At 44.4% G+C, this 22,990-nt stretch overlaps 1 protein-coding gene across 1 annotated transcript in view; it reads left to right on the top strand.

The window, feature by feature from the left end:
* tsc22d1 (TSC22 domain family, member 1) overlaps window positions 1-22,990 on the top strand; it is a 51,149-nt gene that overhangs the window by 3,515 nt on the left and 24,644 nt on the right. The gene's annotated exons all lie outside the window — the stretch shown is intronic.

Genomic DNA, 22,990 nt, shown 5'->3' with positions numbered 1-22,990 from the left:
TGGTCGCTCTACACAATCTGTGCTAACAGGAAACGCTGTCTCCTAGAAAGCACGTGAGGTCACTTAAAAGCAAAAGGATCTTTAGCATATCGCTAAATTAGCAAGGTAGCAGCAGCTGTACGTTGTGTGCCTCCGTCTCTCTGCCACACCTACTCAGAATTGCACCCTGAGCGATTCTCCTCATTTTTAGCTGACAGCTTGCATACATGGCCTCCAATTCAGGTGTTTAAAAAGGTCCTAATTCAGGGTCTTTCTAGTGAAGAGAGGTTCTAAATATAAAGTTGCTTGCTCAGTCTTCTTGAAGGGAAATATTTGTATCAAATTACAGCTCTGGTCTCATCGAGGGCCGGTTGAAAAACGACTGCTTAAGTGGGTTGTGGAATTCACTTTTTTTTTTTTTTCTTTCCTGCTCATATTACGAAGGCAGCATCTTGAGACAGAGCTCTGTGGGATAAATTATTCCCCCGTATAAATGGTAGAAAGCAGTCTTTTAACGGTTGTCGTGTATGCTGGGCTGACCAGCAACACGGACTCCATTTACCACGTAGCCTATGTTTTCATCGAATTCACACCTTAACATGTGAACGGCCAGAATGACCTTGCATTCCCCTCCTCGGACTGTATTGATTTTTTTTTGCGATGTCACGGACCTTGGCTGTCGGCTTATCCGGCGGTTCAGCCGGTTGCTAGGCTTCCACTCCCGCTTGGCCCTGGGTCTGTTTGGGGTTGAGTGATCCTGGTCACCGTGGTAGCACCGGCTGATTGACGACTGCCCAGAAACCCCTCCACTTGCAGTCTCTCAGCAAGCTACAGCCGTCCTACTTGTGGTGACGGTGTTGATCTCCATGACCCGACCCCCCTCCCCCTCGAATCCTGGCCAACCATGTGTTCAACACGTTGCCTAAGTGACCAGGCATTCCACATATTAAGACAGTGGTTCTCAAATTTTCAGTGCCACCTAACCACTGAATGAGAGAAGACATTTACTGCGGCCCACTCCTTATTAAAATGTAGCCTGGAACAAGTTTAAGATGTAAAATCTTTTGTACGTTTAAAAGTTTATTTAAAGATGTGTCTCTTGCTAAAGGGGGGGGGGGGGGGAGGGAGGGGGAGGGGGGCAGGAGAGCAGCATGCAGTACGTGTGCTGTAGCGCATGCAGTGTTGACGGGTATGAATGTCAGAAGTGCTTTGCATGGGCCACAGTTTGCATACAGTAAAGTTATCTTTCATGCATCATCTCCCCTCCCACCTCAACCTCTACCATGAGCCATGGTACTACTGTGTTGAGACCAGTCACGATTCGCATCATGGGTTTGTGCTCTGTTTGTTGTGAGAATTATTATTATTTCTTTTTTTAGCTGTATTTATTTAACAGTTTTATTACTAAGCCTCTGCATTTCAAGTGGGCTATTCTTACTGTGAGAATGGCTTGCGTGCTTAACCAATAGTCATGAGGCTGCTTCCGTGTCAAGTTTTCATGATTTTTTTCACATGAGCCAGTTCTCTGGATCTTTCCTTATGCAATCCTCTTCTTATGACCTAGCCTTATGCCAACTACAATAGTAACAAAGCTTGCATCATAGACTTCAGTGGGCGAAGCAAAGTTGCTGCCCAAGTTGCCAGTATGAGACGTTTAGTAGCATCCACCGAGGTACTATCCACAATTTTTGTTGAAGAGCAACAAAAAGTTCTGTGGAAATTACCAAGTTGGCCTTTAAGGCTTTAGAATAGGCAACATACTTTAATACAGTCTGCATCAGATCACACACACACACCCATGTACACACACACAGAAATGATACGCAGATCATGGAAATGCTAAAGGTAGGACTTTTGTACCTGTAATTTCAGTAATGCCTCTATGGATTGTTGCTGCTGGATTATATTAAAATGAGATGTTTCAGCAGTTACTCAAAAGGCGAGTCATTGGCAGGGAGCAGGGTTTTGCACTGCATGTTGTAGTTAGTATTAGTATTAGTATTAGTATTAGTATTAGTATTAGTAGTAGTTGTTGCAGACATTTAAACAATGGAAATGAACAGCCTGACAGTGTCCTCTTAATTGTTTCCTTTTTTGGGAAACTGCCTTTACGGTAGCTTTCAGAAGCTGGCCTGAAGTATTGAACAATTGTTGACTGAGAAGTGGCTCCGTTTGCTTTTTTTGGTTTACCATTTTGATACCGCATCCTTCCCTGTTTTTGTTGGCACCTGTGGCTAAAGGACTGATGAGTAATAGTTGGACTGTTATGACACAACTGTAGCCCGGTTCTCACCACAATTTGCCATTTTAATCTGTTTTAATGCCTGCATTGAGGTTAGTGCTGTAGGCATTTTAATGGTTTAATGTCGTCTCTTCTGGACCCGCATGTTAAAGGGCTGGTTCAGTTTTTAGTGTATGGTGATGATGATGTTTTTGATATAATTTTTTGATGACTGTCTTTACAATGGCAGGGTAAAAAAGCAGGAGAGCACTCTTCTAGCGACTCCGAAACTTGTATAATGGCAGAAGTGAATTATTCCAATAACTATAACAATGCATTTTTTCCTTTACTATCTGCATCTTTACTATCTGCATCCAGTTTTTAATCTCATCTCTATGTTTACCCACAATCCCATGCTTTAGAGCATGACAGATTTGCATTGTTTTCTGGAGGGTTCTTTAGGAGGAAACGTTAAACCGCTCGGGAAGGAGAGCGATTGGTTTCTGGAAACCCTCATAACTGACCCTCCCTTGCTGTAAATTTGGGTCCCGATGGCTCTCAGAACTGCCAGATCCTACCTGATACAGTTAAAACTGCTGCATCCGTTGGGCATTTCAGACCCTGTTAGTGCTGTACTGGTATTCGTTAATTGAAAGCAGTAATTCTCACACACGTGGAGTTTATGCCATATTGTGTATTTTTAAAGAGCTGACATGGCCAGGATGGTGCAAAGCCCTTGGGCTGCTCACCAAGAGAGCTACTGAAAAGTTCCCCAGCGTGAGGAAAGTTTCATTTCATCTGTGAAAATGAGGATTTTTTGTGCTGCAGCGATTTGGTGAAAGCTGGCCCACATGAGCACCGTGATTTTAAATTGCGCGATGAAATAATTGATACTCTTTGCTGCTGTGGAAACGGGTTGCTACCTCTGCCGCTCCACTCAAAAAAAGAAAGGCACTTCCGGTGAAGTTGGCCTTCAAGCGGGCATTTTAAGAGATGGCAGAGTGGATCCCTGTGCAAAATATGTCCCCGTCTGCTTTTTCTAATGCGGTGAGCGGCACGGCTAATGTTTCCCTCGTGTCAGTGGTCAGACCCTGCAGGCTCTTGTGGGAAGTCCCATCAGGCAATTTGAGTACGTTGGTTGCTTTTCAAAAAGCATCTCAAAAGCAAAAGAGTACTTGACAGTAACTTGATCTTGAGCTTTCAGACCATTGTTTTTTTTTTATCTTTTATTTTATATTTATTTAAGAGTCTTCTTTTCAGCAGAGCCCTGCATGACAAAACATCAAACCTATACAAAACATGATTGCCACAGTAGCAAAATAATAATCACGCAAAGCAAGAGCAGTTGTCTTTATAATAAGGCATCAGCCACGTTTTAAAATGTGGCACGCTTCTCCAATTTAAAGTCACGCCGATTTCAGGTATTTATATTTGACTTGTACATTGGCCATCCGGTCATTTGGATGGTAACATGTTTATTAACGATTATTTGGGGTTATTGATAAACAACATCTCCAATTTTACCAGCTTCTAAAGGGTTAAAAGTTTTTCATCCTGGTTATTGTACTCTATCCAATCTTGCACAGCAGAAATGGCATAACCTTTTTTTTCTCTTTTTTTTTAACCCCCCTAATGGTCTTGAGGTCAGTCTTGACTGGCAGGGCCATATGGGAAGATGATTATCTCACGTTTGCTTTTTCTCAATGTAATCTGCCTCTGGCAGTGTGGGGAGATGCGCATGTGAGCCTCCGTGAATCACTCTTTGTGTGGAGATCAAGTAGATTATCCCTCCAATTAACGGGGCCCCTATGGAAGGGGAGAGGAGGGGGAGAACTCTCCGGTCAGATCGAGTCCGGGCCCGTCGCCTCAGCCGAAGATGCAGCACAGCTGGTTCCCATGTTCGCCTTTTTTTTCTAAATCTTGATTAAACAAACCAGGCTTTTAAGAGGGAGCGCCGCGGGCTAGTGCTAAACACACTTCCTTATTGATGTTTTTCGTTTTTCCTAATTTAATACCGAACGCTCCAGAGTCTGGAGCAGTTTGCGGTAAAGCGCCGTGACATTCTGCCGGACGTCAGATGGAGCGATACGGCCCGAAGCTTGTGGCCCAAGCGTGCCTCTCTGCTAGCTACATTTCGTGTGCGCTCTCGCAAACACTCGCTCTTTGAAAGGCTGGCTTAACAGGAAGCTCTGTGTACGAGAATCCCAGGAGTCTGTCTCGAACAGTGATGTCATTTGTATCATGTTCATGCATTTGTGAGTATTAGCTGTACAGTACAAGGAACAAGAGCCCGGTCGCTGCCAAGTTGTTGCCCGTCAGACAAAACCCCCGAGAGACTTCACCCTTTTTGGAGAATTACACATTTTCCACCCACCTTGACCACCACTTTTGGTTGTGTTTTTTGGTTGCGGTTTTTAGCTGCCGATTGGATCTGGTCAACGCGTTCCTTTTGACCCCCTTACAGTCGGACCATGGAGAGCAGCCTTGTTGTCCTTATGAAAGGCACTCTTCATGCGTCTGATATGTAGTTCAGATTAGAAAGTGGAGAAGAAACTTTGCTCCGTGTGAACTAATACGTTTTGCAATGTCTGCTGATGGCTGCTGTCGTCAGGCCTGGGGGTAGGAGGAAATGGGAAAGTTTTCGGAGAATCCTAATTCCCCCAGGTCTGCTCCGAATGAAAACCAGTAAGGGAGTGAAATTCCATATTTTCATATTAATCAGGAAATATCTGATCCTTTTATATTTGGGAGGGCCTAACAAAACCAATTATATCTTCAGAGTCTCTGTCGTATCAAAGTCCTTTTCCTAGACGGCCACACCAGGCCTGCAGACCAGACGTGGGTTATATAATGTACGTAATTGCTTTGGATTCAAATACTTTAGGGTGCTTGATTGGTCTTGCCCAGTGCATTTGAGGCAATCAAGAGGACCAGAATGCGGGGTTTGCACTTTTAGAGAATATTCCTTAGGTTTCAAGACACGAGACAAGCTCCGTAAAACATTGAACAGTATTTGAATCCAAAACGCTTACGTATTTGACCCAGGTCTGCTGCAGGCCACAAACATTTACTGACTCTAACTTCGTTACCTCCGCCGCAGGCTTGTTGCGTCTCTCCTCGATTCAAAGTGTGGGTAATTGAGAGAGCTGAAACACCGGGAGTCCTGCCATCCTTCTTATGGATGGGACCACCGTTTTCCGAGGGGCTGTATCGATTTCTGTGCTCCCCATGACATTGCAATTTAAGGGCGCTAATCACACTTTTAGAGGGAAGTTTTCGGTTCTGGCCTCTGGAGCTGAGAGCAGGCAGAGCTGGTACTAAATTGGGCTTGACCCCCTTGGGCCTGAGTGTTTTAGAAGAAGCCACACTCAGTCGCAGACACATTACATTACATTATTGGCGTTTGGCAGACGCTCTCATCCACAGCGATGTACAGTTGGTTAGACTTAGCAGGAGACAATCCTCCCCTGGAGCAGTGCAGGGTTAAGGGCCTTGCTCAAGGGCCCAACGGCTGTGCGGATCTTATTGTGGCTACACAATAACCACCAACTTCACGTGTCCCAGTCATTTACCTTAACCACTACACTACAGGCAGCCCTTTCAGGCAGGGCTACAAGGAATCCAGAATGCTACAAATGCTTTTTCATGCTAATAAAATGGGCAGCTATTGATGCGTGCCTTCTGAAATTTATTATTTATTTAAGATTCATTGTCAATATTGGAACTTGTAGCTAGCCATCTCCCACCCTGGAAAGGTCTGCAAAAGTATTTCGCCCAACTGGGGCTTCAACATACTAGCCGTTGTAGCGAAACATAGCTGAGTCAAGGAGATATGTTTATCTTTAACTCAACAGTGGAGGGATGAAGTCAATACAATTACATGGAATTTAGGTGAGGTTCCCTTTAGTTCCCTGCAAAGCTGTATCTGGGCTTGTAACTTCTTAGCTTGTAGGAGCAGAAGAAGTGATTCATAGGAATGTAGTCATCAGGGAGAGTTCTGCGGTTCGCTTTATCAGAGTGCATGTAGCATTTGATGTGCTGTCAGAGGGGAAAAGTGCCTACAGACTATCACTTATCACTTTAAATCCCTCCTCTCACCTGGAAACGAACAATGGGAATAACAGGTTGAAATATTCCACCATTGCAACTAAAATAGGACCTGTAGTAATAATAATACTAATAACAATACTACTACTACTACTTCTACTACTAATAATAAATCTTATACAGCACACATAGGATAGAGACGGGTGGAAAGCTGGTTTCACATGGTCAGCGTCAAAACACTGTACATGGCGTCAAGCCCAGCTAGTTTCTTAATGTTTTCAGAAATCAATATTAAAGCGAGTACGCAATTTAGCCTTTTATAACCGCAGACAACCTACTACTATCGCACATTGTTGCGGCTTGTTGCAGTTTAACAAACTAACGGCTTCCTGGATGGATGACGACAAGTTTCAACAACTGGCGGCACTCGATTCTTCTCATGTGTAGTCAACGCCTAACTTGGCGTCGAACATAGAGTTTGACGCTGAACATGTGAAAGCAGCTTAAAGGTTGTTAGTTTCTTCACAGTGTGGACGTAAATAACGTTTGTTTTTGTAAGACACACACTCGCATGTGCACATTACCCATAACCCCTCTCGGAAGTAAAGTCACAGTGGAGGTACATTTTTTGTTCTTCAAGGACCAAATTTCCCAAACGTACCCTCAAAGTACAGTAGTGTTCTCTTTGGGTACAAATTGGGTAGAAAGTATGTCTTTCAAGCAAAATACTGGCTAGATTTCTCAATTTCTATTCGATTTCAGGTCTTAAAGTTCTCAGGCACCATGCCTGATTTCAGGCATAGAGCAGTCTTAAATTCATGTACTTCTTTCAATACATTGTACACATTTCCTCCTGGACAACCTTTCACGTTCACAAATTTGTCTTGCTTTAATACGTGCAATTTCATGTACCGATAGTGTACTGGCCCAGTGACAAGCACGTGTACCTATTTAGGCACTTTTTGTGCTTTCATTTCTGAGAGTGCTTTCACTCTCACGTTCATTTCACCTCAGCTCCACAGAACGGCCTCGTGAATAGGTGTCTGGGGCCTTCGGTTCTGGCTCAGCAGGGCAGGTTAGTATAATCAGTCCTGTGTAAATGAGAACCCTGGGTGCAAGCTGCACTCAGACCCGATCCAAGCTATCCTCCTGTTAATGAAGGTTTTTGTGTCCTTTCCGTAGCGTCAACATCTCAAAGTAGCTCCGCAAGCAGAAACGCGCTCCAATTCTATTACCTCATGCCAAACGAAACAGCGTTTCTGAAGGAACTTCTTTGTGTGAAATCTTTGTCAGGGTTCATGTCTTTGATGCGTCTGATGCTAGCAGCATTGATTAGCAGACAGGCGATGTGCTGTTGCAGAGCTGTCAGCTGTTTCGTGGTTTTCCGTGATGTTGTTCTTTCAGTCATCAGGCAAACCTTCACTGATACCTTAAAGGAGCACTCTGTCACACTACTTTTTCAGTTGAGCTTATTGGATTAAATGCTATAAATTATGTGTGTAGGCATTTTTCAAATCACCGTCAGTGTAGCCGTTTCCTAAATATGGGGCAAAACGTCTTGTGTTTGGCTTGAATCTCCAGCCTGTGTTTCCCAAGAGGTAACAGGTGCTGAAACTCCGCCCTGGAACACAGAGACTGGTTTATGGACATCACTGGACGTGTTGGTTTTGAGTTTTGCCCCATATTTAGGAAACGGCTACACTGACAGTGATTTTAAAAAATACCTACACACATAATTTAAGCACTTAGGCTAATCCAAATAAACTCAACTGAAAAATGTGTGACTGTGCTCCTTTAATTTGAGTACCTCAGTGCTGAAACTCACCCAAAACCAGCAGGCCCTGCAGAACTGGAGTTTTAGGATATTGATCTAATGTTTGCTGTGTGAACGCCAGCTCCATTCAGGCCTCCCTTTCCCCTCAGTCCATCAAGAATTAATATTTACATTTAGGCATTTGGAAGGTAATCTTACAAGTAAATGAAGTGCATGTGACTCCTCTGAGTTGTCTTTCCACAATCCAGATGATGCTATTTCAAGTGGAGCACTTTAGTTCTTTGGTTATTTGACTTTTATAATTGTAATTTCCCCGCCCCCATTTTTTACAGTAAAAGGTGTCATACTGTACAATATGGGTGTATAAAACTGAATACCCTAATTGAAAATGCACAGATAACATATTGTTGTTTGCAGATGGGGGTGGGGGGTGGTGGGTGGTGGGTGGTGGTCTTTTTTCATTCATTGTGGCAATCCAATGCCCATTCTAAAATCTAAAATAATTATGAAAGAGCTGCCTTATTTAACCCCTTATTGGTGGATGTGACCTGCACTTTACATATCCCTATAATGATGTATTTGATCATGTGCCCGTTATTCAAGACACCTGACCGTTGAAATGCATTGTGATTCCTAGGCTTTCCTATGTATTTTCTATAGGGCGCCTTAGTCTATAATGGGTTAAAGAAAAGACGTTGGTCGTTTCATGTGAATAGTATAATGTTCTTTTAATGCATTTGTTGACATGTGAATTTGTTAATTAACAGAAGCTAGAAGTTGTTTAAGTTGCCAGAAACAACCTTTGCATCCACAGACTGTTGCTTCCCTTCCAATCTCCTCTTGCCCATGGCATTTATTTTATGGCATGGCAAGAGCGAGCTTGCTTTCAAATGGCAGTTTGTTACACTTCTTGTTTTATGTTAGGTTCTCTAACTGACACACCTTGGAAAAATGTTTGATATTAACCTGGCCTACAGTGTATATTTTTGAAAATTCAAGCCTGGGAGAGCGTTTTAGTAGTTCTTAATAGACAAAAGTATTATGCTCTTTCAGAATGGAGACATGGGAAAAATGTTCCCATGTACCGCTTGTTTGATTAGGCTATGGTCAAAAATGGGAGCTCGATTTAAAACAACTTGACGGTTTGAGCAGGATAACGCATGTAACCATTCCAGTTTCCCTTGCTTACATAGCTTCTGTTTAAGCCACACTCACTTAATTACATTCTAAATATTTCTTTGTTTGAGCAGATCCACATAGAGATGGTGTTGTCACTGCACACTGAGTGCACACATGAGGTTGTCGTTTCAAAGGCGCGACACTGCAGTACGAGGTGCTTAAGCTGGACTGTATAAATGGGTTGAATGTAAATACACCGGGATATGCGAATTTGTGTCATTTTCTCTGAATAAGATAACCTATGGAGGTCCATACGTAGGAATGGGAATGTGCTATGTGTAACTGTTTTTCCAGCAATATTTCAGCTTGTTACTATGACTGGAACTGCCATCTTAGAAGCTGGGGTTCGCTGTGGGTAAATAGCTGGGATTATCATAATGAATGTATAAAGCCTGCATTCCTGGCATTATCCGAACTGGTTTACCCACATTGCCCCCCCACCCCCCCCTCTCTCTCTCTCTCTCCTCCCCCCCCGGAATACCATTGCATTTTTTTGTTGATTAGCAGTCGCCACAGAGGTAGCAATAAAAAATGAATGGCGTTCGCCTCTGTTAACCCAAGCCTGTTGTTGCAGATAACCCCTGACGCCTGCCATTCTCTCAGTAGTCTGGCAGTACTCTCACTGGGCACTGTATTAGGTAGGCCTGTACACCAGCTTGTTAATGCAAATATTTAATCAGCCAATCATGTGGCAGCAACTAAATGCTTAAAAGCATGCAAACGTGGTCAAGAGGTCCAGGTGTTCTTCAAACCAAATGTCAGAATGAGGAAGAAATGTGATGTAAGTTACTTTGACCGTGGAATGATTGTTGGTGCCAGACAGGGTGGTTTGAGTATCTCAGAAACTGCAGATCTCCTGGGATTTTCACATGCAACAATCTTTAGAGTTTACAGACAATGGTGTGAAGAACAAAAATCATCTAGTGAGCAGTTCTGGGAGCATAAATGCGTTAATGAGAGAGGTCGGAGGAGAAGGGCCAGACTGGTCGAAGCTGACAGGAAGGTAACAGTAACGCAAATAACCATGCATTACAACAGTGGCATGCAGTAGAGCATCTCTGAACACACTGTCAACCTGTTTTATTTTTTATCACAAACCCGCCAGGAATGTTAATGAGTTTTCAAACGATGCGCCTTTCCGGAACTTTCCTTGGAGCCACCTTGCTACCTGAAACGTATTTTTTTTTTTTTGGCGAAAGTACGGAATCATTGCTGTTGAACGCACGCAGGGTGAAAATCCATGAGCACCAATTGCTGCAGTTTAGTGTGAATGGTTTATATGCAGTTTAGGCAGTTTAGCATAGCAGTTTAGCAGGGTGACTAGTATTGTTGGTTGAAGTGCATGTTTAGTTCAAAGTTGGGGCACTGCTGTTAGCCTTGAGCAAGGTCTCAACTGCTTCAGAAAATGTCCATCTATAAATGTATTAAGGATATACGTAATTGTTTTGGATTCAAATAGTTTTACGGAGCTTGTCCCTTGTATTGGATCTTCTTTCCGACGATCACAGAACGAAGATCACAGAAAAGTATTTCAATCCAAAACAAAGATGTATTTGACCCAGGCATTCATGTTCTCCTTGAAATGGAGCTCCTCAGGCATCTCTCCATGCCTCCCCGGAGCTGAAATGCGACATGGCTCAGGCAGTAAGAGCTGTCGTCTGGCAGTCGGAGGGTTGCCGGTTGGATCCCCGGTGTCTAAGTGTCCCTGAGCAAGACCCCTAACCCCCAAATGCTCCTGACGAGCTGGTCGGCGCCTTGCATGGCAGCCAATCGCCGTCGGTGTGTGAGTGTGTGTATGAATGGGTGAATGAGAAGCATCAATTGTACAGCGCTTTGGATAAAGGAGCTATATAAATGCCAACCGTTTACCATTTACCAAATGCAAACAGACCTGCACCAGGGGTGGAAACGGCACGGCAGGTTTAGCTGTTCTGGGGGGTTTGAACGGAAGTGTGCAGCGGTATCTGCCGGCTTCACGGTGCGTTACACCCATAGACTGCAGGAAAGATACGGACCAAGCGCCTGTTATGTCGCCCACCGACTATCCAGGGGCTTGTGAGAGGTGTTTTTAAACTGTGGAATTGGACGTTTTCGGGCACCGCCATTTGGGTCCGGAAACGGGAAGCCTTCATGTGGGCGTGAAGTCCACCGAGTGCTGCGTGTGAGAGAGAGTGACTCTGCACTGACCCACACCCTTCCTGATACGTCCACAAAGTGTTTTTACATTGTCGAAAAAACACAATAACTTAACAAATCGGCACATGGGGAGACATTAGATAAAGATGAAGTTGAAGATGATGAAAAAACACTAATTGCAGTGACATTGATAAAAAATGATTGACTTCGTATTTTTATCATTTTGTTACCGTTGACTTGCATTACAAGGCATTTATACTAGAGCCAACTGCACTGGCGCTAGTGGGCAAGACGAGGAGATCTCTCAACAATTTCAGTCACAGTTTGAATATAAAGGCCATACACTTTGTGTCTGAGGAAACCATAGACTCCTTCCCTCCAGACCTGGAGTCTGACAGGCCTTCCCCGGCAGAGGATGAGTCTGTTAGCCAGTACGCAGCAGATGTCGGCCCTGATATAAATTGTAGAATCTCCCGTTACGGCTGGGACCTCCTGCGGTGAAGAGGCTGAGAGGTACTAGGGAACACGGGAGCTGAATATCCGGTGTGTGTCATGAGTCTATGACTTCATTTCGACGTTCTTTCCGTTCCCCGTCAGTTTGTCTTATCGGCATTCTGCAGCTTCCCCTCGTTTCATCCGAGTCTGCCCGCCATAGGATCCCTGCTTTCTCATCCTTAAACAAACTGCTTGACTTGAATTGCTACGGTCGATATCCGTCAGCAAAAATGCAGGCTACGCAATCTGTATGAATTGCTTCGGATGAGTGACCGTTCACCTGGAGGTCTGGTAAGGTGTGAGTTTCTGTGTAAGTAGCTCTAAATGTAGATATCAACCAGCCCTAGATCAAATACGTAATTGTTTTGGTTCTATGCTTTACTGAGCTTGGCTGGTCTATTGGAATCCATGAAATACTCTCAAAAAGTTTAAACCCCACCTTCTGGTCCGTACAGTTGCACCAGGCAAGGTCAGTCAAGCACAGGAAAGTATTTGAATCCCAAAAAATAATGTATTTGAACCCAGGTCTGATGTAAACGCTTGGTTTCGAAAGGGCCCTGCCTCTCGTGAGCGGGCCGGCAGCCTTGAGCTTTTGCCCATGCGGCTCTCCTGCTCTGTTAAACAGACACAATGAGACCCCCCCCCCCCCCCCACACTGCTCCTATCGCCAGCCTCTCTTGTGCAAAATTAGGTCAGTGTAGAGACAATGGCAACTCCTGCACAAAAGCATTTTCCCCCCTTCTTAAAGTGGCAAAGTTGCATTGGAATGAGCATGAGTGGAGTTGGATGGAATTGGCCCACAGCTGTCTTGTCTAAGCTTTCCTCACAAAATGGTAAAGAGCTCTACCAATCACAATGTATGCTAGTAACAACCAGTCGGGATCCAGGAAGTAGTCTTCACCAATCACCAGCGACGTGTTCCATTGCTTGTCACCAAAGTATTCAAGTGTAGCTTCCCTTGTTTTCAACCAGTAATGTGACTGCTGTTCTATCCATATTTTACTTTCCATGGTTACAAAATTACCACTGTACCCAGTAGGTCAAAGGTGCATGTTGGAGGGTTCCATCAGGAACCCCTGTGGGAGTAGGCGGAGCTCCAGTGGAGCAGCGAGAGCGCTCGATTGGATACGGCTTCTGAGGAACTTGTAAAACTTAGACTCCTGCGTTCATCTGTGCTTCCCCCCCTCTTTTTCTGCTCTCTGTAACCGTTGGGTGTACCTGACTCACACCCCTGGACTACAGACATGTCCACACACTGCAGAACGCTCGTTCGACGCCATGGCCCTCATTTAGCAGCAGTGACTCATCGCTGAGCCACAGGACCGTACTGTTTAGACCCACTAACTGTTAAAAGGGAATGATGTAAACCTGAGCCTGCTCTCGGTTTACGTTTTCCTGTCGTTTGTCGGCCTGGTGTCACATAAACATTAGAGCTGGGCCGCAGCGTACACTCGTTTTCGCGGTTTCCTTTCCGCAAATTTCAGCAGTCGACGTAGACCTTAGAAGTAAGATCTGTGGCCTCCAATCAGCGACTTAAACTCAAAGAACAGTCACCTAACAGCACGATCCTCCCAACGGCCTTCACTGCATCTACCTCGATATCAGTGGGAAAGGTTCAAGGCTATGGAAAAAAAGAAACCATCTTTCTGCTTTAATGCATATTTGCACGGTTATTCTCCCAGTATTTCAAGGTGCCTTTTTGTTATTCATTTTATTATTGTACGAAAGGTAATCTTCGGCATTTATAACAGGCCGGTAACGCTGAAATGGCACTGACAGAATGGCTGATATCTTGAAGTACGAGTCCTGGTATGAAAAATAAAGTGCCTTATCTTACGCTCTGTTGGAGATTGTTCAGTCAGTAATTTGTAAGTGTGTGGCAGTAGGAAACTGGGAGTTTCAGTGCTTGCTATAGACCTAAATGCCTCTGCACTGTTCAAGTGCTAACAGTATATCAAATAGCAGAGTATTCTGAAGCAGGTGTGACAACATGTTAGTGCTATTCATGCCTATAGGCTAACTAAGCTATGATTAATGATAATATGTAGGTAGGTGCGATGTAGCCTGTCCCAGGGTAGCCATTTTATGATTTAACAATGAATTGTGTTGAAAGGTGTTTTATGTCCTGCCGTTTCGGCAATCTGATCCCCTATCTACTGCGATAAAGCTCCTGAATTTCCTCTTTCATTACAATTATGTTTTTATTGCTGTCGTATCATGCCCGTCATATTGTGTTTGTTTATGGACGTTACTGATAGCACTGGGAAAGTGAGGTATTGGTAACTCCACGTCAAAGCATTATGATTGGTTGATGTCAGAGTCCTTGAAAGGTTGCACATGATGTTAGCAACCTTTTTAGGTTTCTCTTACCCGTAATCACCTGCTTCTACACACACGCACACGCACACGCACACACAGGCACACGCACAAATAATAGTTTTACCCATTGGAGATGACACATTTCTGCACAACTGTGTCATTAGCTTTGGCTGTAAAACCGTGTTTCTGTTCTTCTAGCCTAGAGCATCAGTGCTGTGATAGTTAATATCCTGGACATGCCGAAGCAGGTTTGTGATAATAATTAATAAACGGTATTATGAAAAGCAGAAAAATGTATTTTGTCCAATTCAGAGATTCGCTGGCAGAACCCCAGATATAAACACTCCACCCATTTTTGATTTTGTGAAGCATTATTGGCCAACACTAGCAGGTATTCTCCATTATTTTGTTCAATTAAATGAGTTAACTAGCCTACCTCTTCCGTCCCATCATCTGAGCTGCCATGGCAACCAACGCACCAGTGCTGACATTCTAGGGCCATGAAGCGTTCTAACAATTTTTAAAAATAGTCATAGAAAGTGGTCACGTATTCCATGTCAGAAAGCTAAACTTGGTGTCATTCATCCATCTTTCTTCATTCAGCTAAATCATTAACTTGATGTCACTATCAGGTCTTGCCGTATTGGTCTTACTTGCAGTAACGTGTTCTACACATTAATAAAGTATAGATTACAGGGTTCGCCCCAAGGGATGTAATGGTGGCGGTGTGCCACTGTGTAACAATTTGTTCAACCCCTATCAAGAGATTAACACTCAAGGGCTCGCCCGTTTCAATCTTTTATTATTTTCAGGTGAGAATGTTTCACAAGCCCTCATAAACATTTAAATGTTATTTTAATAACCAAACTAAAATGCTGTAAAATGTATTTTCATATCCCAGTGAACATTTTTTTGTGGTGAAAAGTCAGTGAAAAACCGTTGCTGTTGGTGTCAAAACCCGGCTACATCTTCCTAGCCGACTTGGTCATAGCCAGGCTATATCCAGGTGAAACCTGATCTATATTGAAGTTGACCTCTTCCGTTTGTCAAAACGTCTCTCAACTTAGATTTCCACCCCTCTAGACATCTAGAATATGGGTTTAGCTCACTGGGATAGTTTTTACAATTGGCTCCGCATTAGCATTTGTCATTAGCAAGTTAGCGAATATAACGCCTTTACAGTTTTATAGCTAATGTATCGTCCAACAGCCGGCTTGCCAACTCTCGTGCTTTCAGCTCTCACGCTCTCGTGCTACTACAAAAACGCATCTCGCGTCGAATAAAATGACTGAACTAAAAAGCCGCTCCCTCATGAAACAAATTACCTACATCATCAAGCCCATCAGATCGCAGGCCAAAGTCCATTTCAGCATGCTAAACTGAGATGTAGTTAGGTATTTCCATCAGACTGTAGGTTGTATTTTCCCACAACCAAAACAACACGGATCTTCTAACATTTACACCTACTTCCAGGTGAAAAGAACATATGATCTTAGCTTATAGGAGAAATGAGTGGCCTTTTACTAATCCCTTTAAAATAAATTGACATTTGTTGTCAAATTTGTTGGGTGTTTGTTCTTCACCATCATTGTCTGAAGGAATTTCTGTGTGTTTTTAAGGCCCTTAGAATGCATGAAATTACTGTAAGGTGGTATAAAAATGCAAAAGCTCTACTCACCCCAAGGGAATATAGTCCGTGTAATCCAAAGATCTTTGTTTTATTTTATTTATGGTTTATTTACTAAGTCCAGAGGGGTACATTATGCTAAGAGCCAAGCTCTCCCTTACCGGCGAGCCTTTTACAAAAGCGGATGTAGATAAAAGTACAGAAGTAAAACATAATGTGAAAAAAATACATCTTGCATAAATAATAAATAATACAAAGTAATTATAAGAGATCAATATTTACAACCAGAACAAGCGTAAAAAAGGGAATGCAGTCTTGTTGTAAATTAAGAGTGACTGTTTGCGGTCATTTGGAAGTCATTCGATTTTAAGGGTGCATAAACATTAAAGGTTGTTTTTTTTTTTTTTTTAACATAAAAAAAAGGCTGTTTTCTGTTACACAAATGTATCCTTCAGTTATCCGATTAAGCCGAATGAGATGGAAATCTCCTTTTTAAGAGAGCTCTGGTAGAGCACTATTCAGCATTTTTAAAATATGAATACATACAACAAAAAGAAAACTAAGAAATGGTCATTTTGTGCCTTTGTTAATGGCTGTCCATCCAAATGTCTTTCTTTTTTTTGTGTGTGTGTGTGTGCTCTTGCTCAGTGAAAGTAGAAACCTAACAGCACAGTGAAATAAAATTTGCCTGCAGATTCTTTAGTAAATTAAATAATTTTGTTTTTTACTTTCTGTGGTATTCAGCCTCCAGCTGCAGTGTACCGATACCGTGAAACATCGGCAGGCCATTTTCAAAACTCGCATAGGCCTGCGCGGGATCTTCAGGGCTGGGTGAACTCACCCCGAAGGATTAGGTTACTTTTGAGAAAGTGAAGCCGGGGAAATGTTTTCGGTTGTATAATGGTGGCAGAGCCAGCTCACATCCAAGGATAGCACAAGACATTTAACCTTGAGGGCATCCGAGCGCCATTGGTCAGTGGGCCTTCGCAAGAGGTTTCCGGCGCTGTTCCTGGATCAGTGGAATTCCCCTGATAGGTGATGTTCCACCTCTTACTGTATAGCCCAGAAACTCCCAATTCCGGAGGGCCCAAGTGTCTGCAGCTCTTTGTGGTTTCCTTTCAATCTGCTCTCAATTTAGGCCTCAGTCAACCCTGTAGTCAATTAGTGGCTTCAATTAAGCGGTTACAATATAACTGCTGACTAGCATCGAAAACCACCAGACTGCAGGGCCCTCCAGGACCAGAGTTTGATGTCCCTGGCCCACAGGGATAACTGGAAACATCGACGTTTGCAGGAAGCGAGGCGCGGTCCTGAGAAGCCTTCCCTGCCGTCGTGAAGCAGCATCTGCTCGGACCCTGTCTGAGTTTGAGCGTAGGACACCGGCTTTCTGTGAAGCTCAGCTGTGATGCATCAGGCCTAAATCACTTTATGACCGCGACAGGCAATAAAACATGGTTAACTTGGCCAGCCATGATCTCAGCTCTGGCAGTGTCTGTGAGCCTCCTTCCTGTGGTGAAAAGTTCAGAGAGTGAGAGAGAGCGGTTCTCTGTGAATCCTTTCCTCCTGTTCGCAGACACAGAGTTGTTAATGGGGCTTCTTCGCAGTGACACGTCTGAATGTGTGACCGCTGGGAGCTTCTTCGAGGTGTGCCTCAGCTGCGATTGGTCATTTCGATCATCTTTTGCAGCTGGTGCCGGGTTGGAGCTGTCGGGAAAGCCACAGGGGCCAAATGGGTTAAATATGGAATTGTTTTGGTTTCAAATTGTTTTCTGCCTTTTACTGAGCTTGTCTGGTGTATTGAAACCTATGGAATAAAAGTGCAAACCCTACCTTTTGGTCTTCTTGTTTGGCTCAATATCACCAGGCAAGATCAATCGAGAACAAAAGTATTTGAATCCAAAGTAATTGGACTCACCAACTGGGTCTTCTTAACATCTTAACATCAATGACGTGTACATTCTGGTGAAAATGACGCATTCCATTTTAGCGCATCTTTTGAAACTATTAGCCATTAAGGGCTGTAATCAAGGACAAATGTTGTGGAAATGGAGGGAACGTAGTTAGCGGCAGTGTCGCCCAGGAGGGAAGGAGCTTCAGTTGGCTCATCCCATCTGGTCAATCGGGCACCATTCTTCCACCCCACAGGAGCTGCGGGTGAAGTGCCCCCCCCCCCCCCCCCCCCCCCCCCCTCAGCGCCTACACTAGTTTACCTAGAAGACCGGCAGTCCGACAGGCTAAGGTCGACCGCTACATCGGCGAGCCTGTGCTCGCCTGTGCGCTCGCTAACTGACAGATGTGGTTAGAGCAATTGGCACACACACTTGAACAGGCTTTCCAAATTAAGGGAAAACGGAAATAACCTCACAAAACAAAAAGAAAGAAAAGGAAAAGCCTTAAGCCACAGTGCACTGCTCCTCCTTGCCTCTGCCCTTTTTGTTTTGGAGTTCCGTGTTTACAGACATTTATTTAGCTGATGATTTTATCCAATGTCACTTACAGTTGATTAGACTAAGCATTGAGGGACTTGCTCATGGGCCCAATGGCTGTGCGGATCTTATCGTGGCTACATCACCAAACTAACGTGAACCACCAACGTTCCGGGGCCCAGTCATGTGCCTTCACCACTAGGCTACAGGCTGTCCCCATAGGACAGTGGTCTCCAATCCTTGTCCTGGAGAGCTACTGGGTCTGCTGGTTTCTGTTTTCACCTTAAAATCAGCACCCTGTTGAGACCCAGGTAACCAGTTGAGGCGAGTTAAACTGTGTAATCAACTGCTCTAATTGATTAATTAAGTGCAGAGTAACAATGGAAACAGCAGAACCAGTAGCCCTCCAGAACCAGGATTGGAGACCACCACTATAGGACCTCCTCAGACAGGTGGAGCTCGAGGTCCCCAGGGGCGTTTCTGTTCAGCTTACCTCCGTTCTAGACGCTCAGCATGACAGCAGTTATGATTTATTATCGCTATTGCTATAAATTACTTAGCCCGGTTCGTTCAAAGCGAAAGCTACTGAGTCACCGGCTTAATTAGCGCTCTGGTCTGGACCTGACTGTCAAGCGGCTCGATCTGAAGGCTTCAGCACTCCTCGAACACAGGGGTTTATTAGGGACGTCTGAGGCCAGGAAAAGAACACTGATTACAGAGCCCTCTCCTGTGCGGCAGTCTGAGTCCGTGACTCACGCCTATTTGGTTACAACGTCAGTCTCTGAAGGTGACTAACCAGGAAGAGAACTTGTGCGGTCAACAACTTGCGCCACTCAAACTGAAGGGACGGACCTGCCCACCCGGGCTCGGTCGTCACCTTTTTACCTCACATGAGCTCGATTCATAAAATTACCTGCCGGCCATGAGTCAGGCTGTTGCTTGTCAGCTGGTATTTCCCAATATGTTGCTCAGTATCTGTTACTACAGCTCAGGTTGTACTGGGGCAAGTAGACAGGGTCTTTGAGCAAAAACGGTAATCTTACATTATTTTAAAATGATACAATTGTGAGGTTGATAGATTTGGTTCATTAATTTTCTTAACTGGTTCCCTGATCCTGGTGAAGTTGTCCTGCTTGCACATTCTCAAACCACAACACACACACACGTGCACACACGCATACTATTGAACACACTTGCTCATACACGCGTACCCCTACTCTACTCACACACCTACACACTCTGGACCGCACACACACACACACACACACACACACACACACACACACACACACACATACTATTGAACACACTTGCTCATACACACACACACACACACACAGGACCTCACACACACATGGTCACACACGCACAGACAGACACTCTGCCAGTTTCACGCGTTTGGTGCAGAGGAGAGAGGGCTGGCAGCAGGCTCTGGGGCAGTCATGCAGTATTCATAGGGAGCTTTCCTTTCAGGCCACACAGGAAGTTCCTGCAGACGGGTAACACGAGCTTGCATCAGCGTCTGCTCCCATTGTCTGCACATGCTCAGTCTGACCTTCATCCACACCTCGGTGTGTCAGTGGCAGACCTCTTCTCTGTGTGTGTGTGTGTGTGTGTGTGTGTGTGTGTGTGTGTGTGTGTGTGTGTGTGTGTGTGTGTGTGTGTACACGTGCGTATTTGTGTACAGTGTGTGTATGTATTTGTGTACAGTGTGTGTGTATATTTATGCGTGCGTGTGTGTATGCGCACGTGTATTTGTGTACACGTATGTGTGTGCGTGTGTATGTGCATATGTGTACACATGTATGAATGTGTGTGAGCATGTGTGGTCTGAGCTTGTGTATGGCAGCGCATGTGTGCACTTGCGCACAGATGCGTGTATGCGTGTGTCTATTCACCAATAATGTATGCTCCGTATACATTGGCTTCAGAAAGCAGCAAACGGAAGTCCCATGTAGGCACAATAAAACCTCCTCTTGTTTAACTAGCTGAGTTTCTCTCTACCGTTCCTCCCCCTTCTTCCATTCTCTGCACGTTCTGTTATATATGACCCCTGACACCTCACCTCTGACCTCCTGAGCCTTTCTCCTTGGCAACCGGCGTGCATAGCCATCGACCTCTCCAGGGCCAGGGAATGCGGTCAGCCCCCCCTCCCCCCACACTCCAGACCCATCCTGCTCCAGACTCAGCCCTTTGTCCTGCAGAAAGGGCACTTTGTGCCCCGCCATTTGCATGCGGGACCGACCGGCCGCAAGCGACGCTTTGACCAGTCTGGTGTCGGGGGCCCGCGGCTGAATGGGCCGTGTGTGTGGCCGTGGTGCCGGGCCAGGGCCCGTCTGAGTACGCCACTGATCTGGGGTCAGCATTTCTGTGTTTTTCCTCCAACGTTAGACTATATGGTTGGGGGAAGTTGATCCTGGATCAGTACTCATGTTCAAAGTTGCTTTGTGAATTACAGGCCCTGGTCTGGGATCAGTTTTGTCTTTTTGCACTTAAAGGGTAATGTTAGGCTATGAACAGGGGAAGACTGATCCTGGATCGGCACTCCTCTTCTAGGTTGCCTTGTGAATTGCAGGCCCTGGTCTCGGATCAGTTTTGTTTTTTAGGTCATAAAGGATAATTTTAGGGTATGGATAGGTGAAGACTGATCCTCGATCAGCACTCCTAACTGGCATGCTCTATGAACGAATACAGGCCCAGACCTCGAACAGCAGTCGCCTTTGGGATTAGGTTTGGGACCAGATCCAATCTTACTCAGTCCTGCAACGGTTGAATTATTCAAAGAGGCACTCTGTTTGTGTTGGAAAAGTGTTCTTACGGCCTTGTTGATAAAGCGGAGGTGTCAAGTCCTTATCGTGCGAGACTTTAGGTTTTTTCAGGTATTTGCAACAAAGTCTTCCATCTGTGGGCAGCATTTCAATCCGTTCAGTTAAACTTTCCGGGGCTTGATAGCTTTCATCTCATCTAAATATACCACTTCAATTACAATATGCTGCATAACTCCACACTGTTTACCTCTATGTTGACAACACTTCATGTTGCAGACTGACAATTTGGTAGAGCCATTACTTTGCATACATCAACCACTGAACTTTGCCACTTTTTAATTTATGTCTGTTAAGTGGGAACTGGTAGTCGTTTTGCTGCCAGTCACTTATCTCATAAGTGCCATATTTTGCAGCTTGTTATTTTAGCTTTTTAAAGGTTACTGCTGTGAAGATACTGGCTCACATGACGGCTTGCTTTGTGATTGATAACCTTAAAGAAATGGTAGCAAAGTAAAACATTGTTGGTTGTAACATTTGATCCACCGGCAAGGTTGACAGAATACAATCTGTTAGCCAACTTTTTAATAATAGTTCATTACAAACATTGCATATCATTACGCGTTAACTCTCAGCGGCCTACAGTACATTTACTTTATCTTGTTTATATACTTCCAGATACAAGACAGTCAATAAAATGTATCATTTTTTTATTTTGTTTTTAGCATTATTAAGAATAGCATAAACAGTTTACATCTAGTTACTAGCTGTTAGAATGTACATTTCTACATCCTTAAACAATGCATGACATTTATAGACTCAGGTATGAGTGCTAATGCTAGACATATACATTGGAGTTTGTCAGGGGGAAAAAAAGTGGTCTCCTGTCTCTTTGTGTAGTGTGCAATTCCCTCCACTAGGGGGAGCACATTTGTGCCACTGACTCATAACATGTCAGTCTCTGCTGTATGATCTAGTGTGACTTGGAGTCACGCTGTAATGAAGTCACTGTGTGCGGTATGCACTGTGAGATCCTTATGAGTCAGCTGTATTGTTCTTGGCTTGCTAATTCCCTGTCTTAAAGGGGAAGTCTGGTCGTACTTGAAACCTGTGTTGCTTTGTACTTAAAAAGTAGCCACCTGGCCTTTTCACTGATCTGAATGGTAAACTGATTGTATCTGTGTGGTGAAAGGTACATTTCCACGCTATACCATACTATAGCAGGCTTTGTGTCCAAATTCACCTCTTTAGCATATCCAGTAAGTTCTACATATTGGTTCCCTCTTCCTGTTGGAATTTTGTTGAAACATCTTTAACCATCTTTAGATATGATGTCATAGATAACATTGTATTTGGAGGAAGTCCGTTCATAAAATGTCTGTTACATTTTGAAATCGGATACCAGGGAAATCCGATACAGTTCCATTTATCCGTGCACCTGTAGCAGCTGACGTGTTTGGTTCTGCGTGGGTCTGAAACAGGCCTTTTGAGGGGTGCTGTGATTGGTGCAGAGCTGGGATTCAGCCCTTGCCAGCACAGGTCAGTCTGTCGTCCTCCGCCCCTTACCTCTCCCTGAAGCGTCGGTGTCCCAGAGTGACATCACCACAGGACCGCAGTTGTGCTGTGTGACCCTCTTTGTACCTTTGCTCACAATGGGAGTTTGTTGTTTCCGCCTTTGAGTGTCCATAACCTGTTATTACCGAAGTGTCTGCACTGCGTGTACTTTCACTGCAACCTGGCTGCCGCGCTGTAGGGATCTCATTGCACGTTTCCTTATTGCCGTTGGCCCAGCTCTGATCACATTCAGTCCGATCCCCTTCAGAACTGACCTCATCGGTTTCACATTTCACGTGTGAACTGCGAGCGAGAGGAGCGTCCATCTCAAAGGCTGCTGGGAAACTCGGCTGCTATTTTAGGGTGCAGGAGCGAACAGCGTTACTCAAATTCTGCCAGTTAGGTCAATCAGTCACTCACTCGCTGAGTCACCGAATCACTGACTCCCGACTCCCAAGTAACTCACAA

Source organism: Conger conger, chromosome 3 (genome assembly GCF_963514075.1).
Source record: "Conger conger chromosome 3, fConCon1.1, whole genome shotgun sequence".
Classification (NCBI taxonomy): domain Eukaryota; kingdom Metazoa; phylum Chordata; class Actinopteri; order Anguilliformes; family Congridae; genus Conger; species Conger conger.
This window is presented reverse-complemented; position numbering and strand designations above follow the sequence as displayed.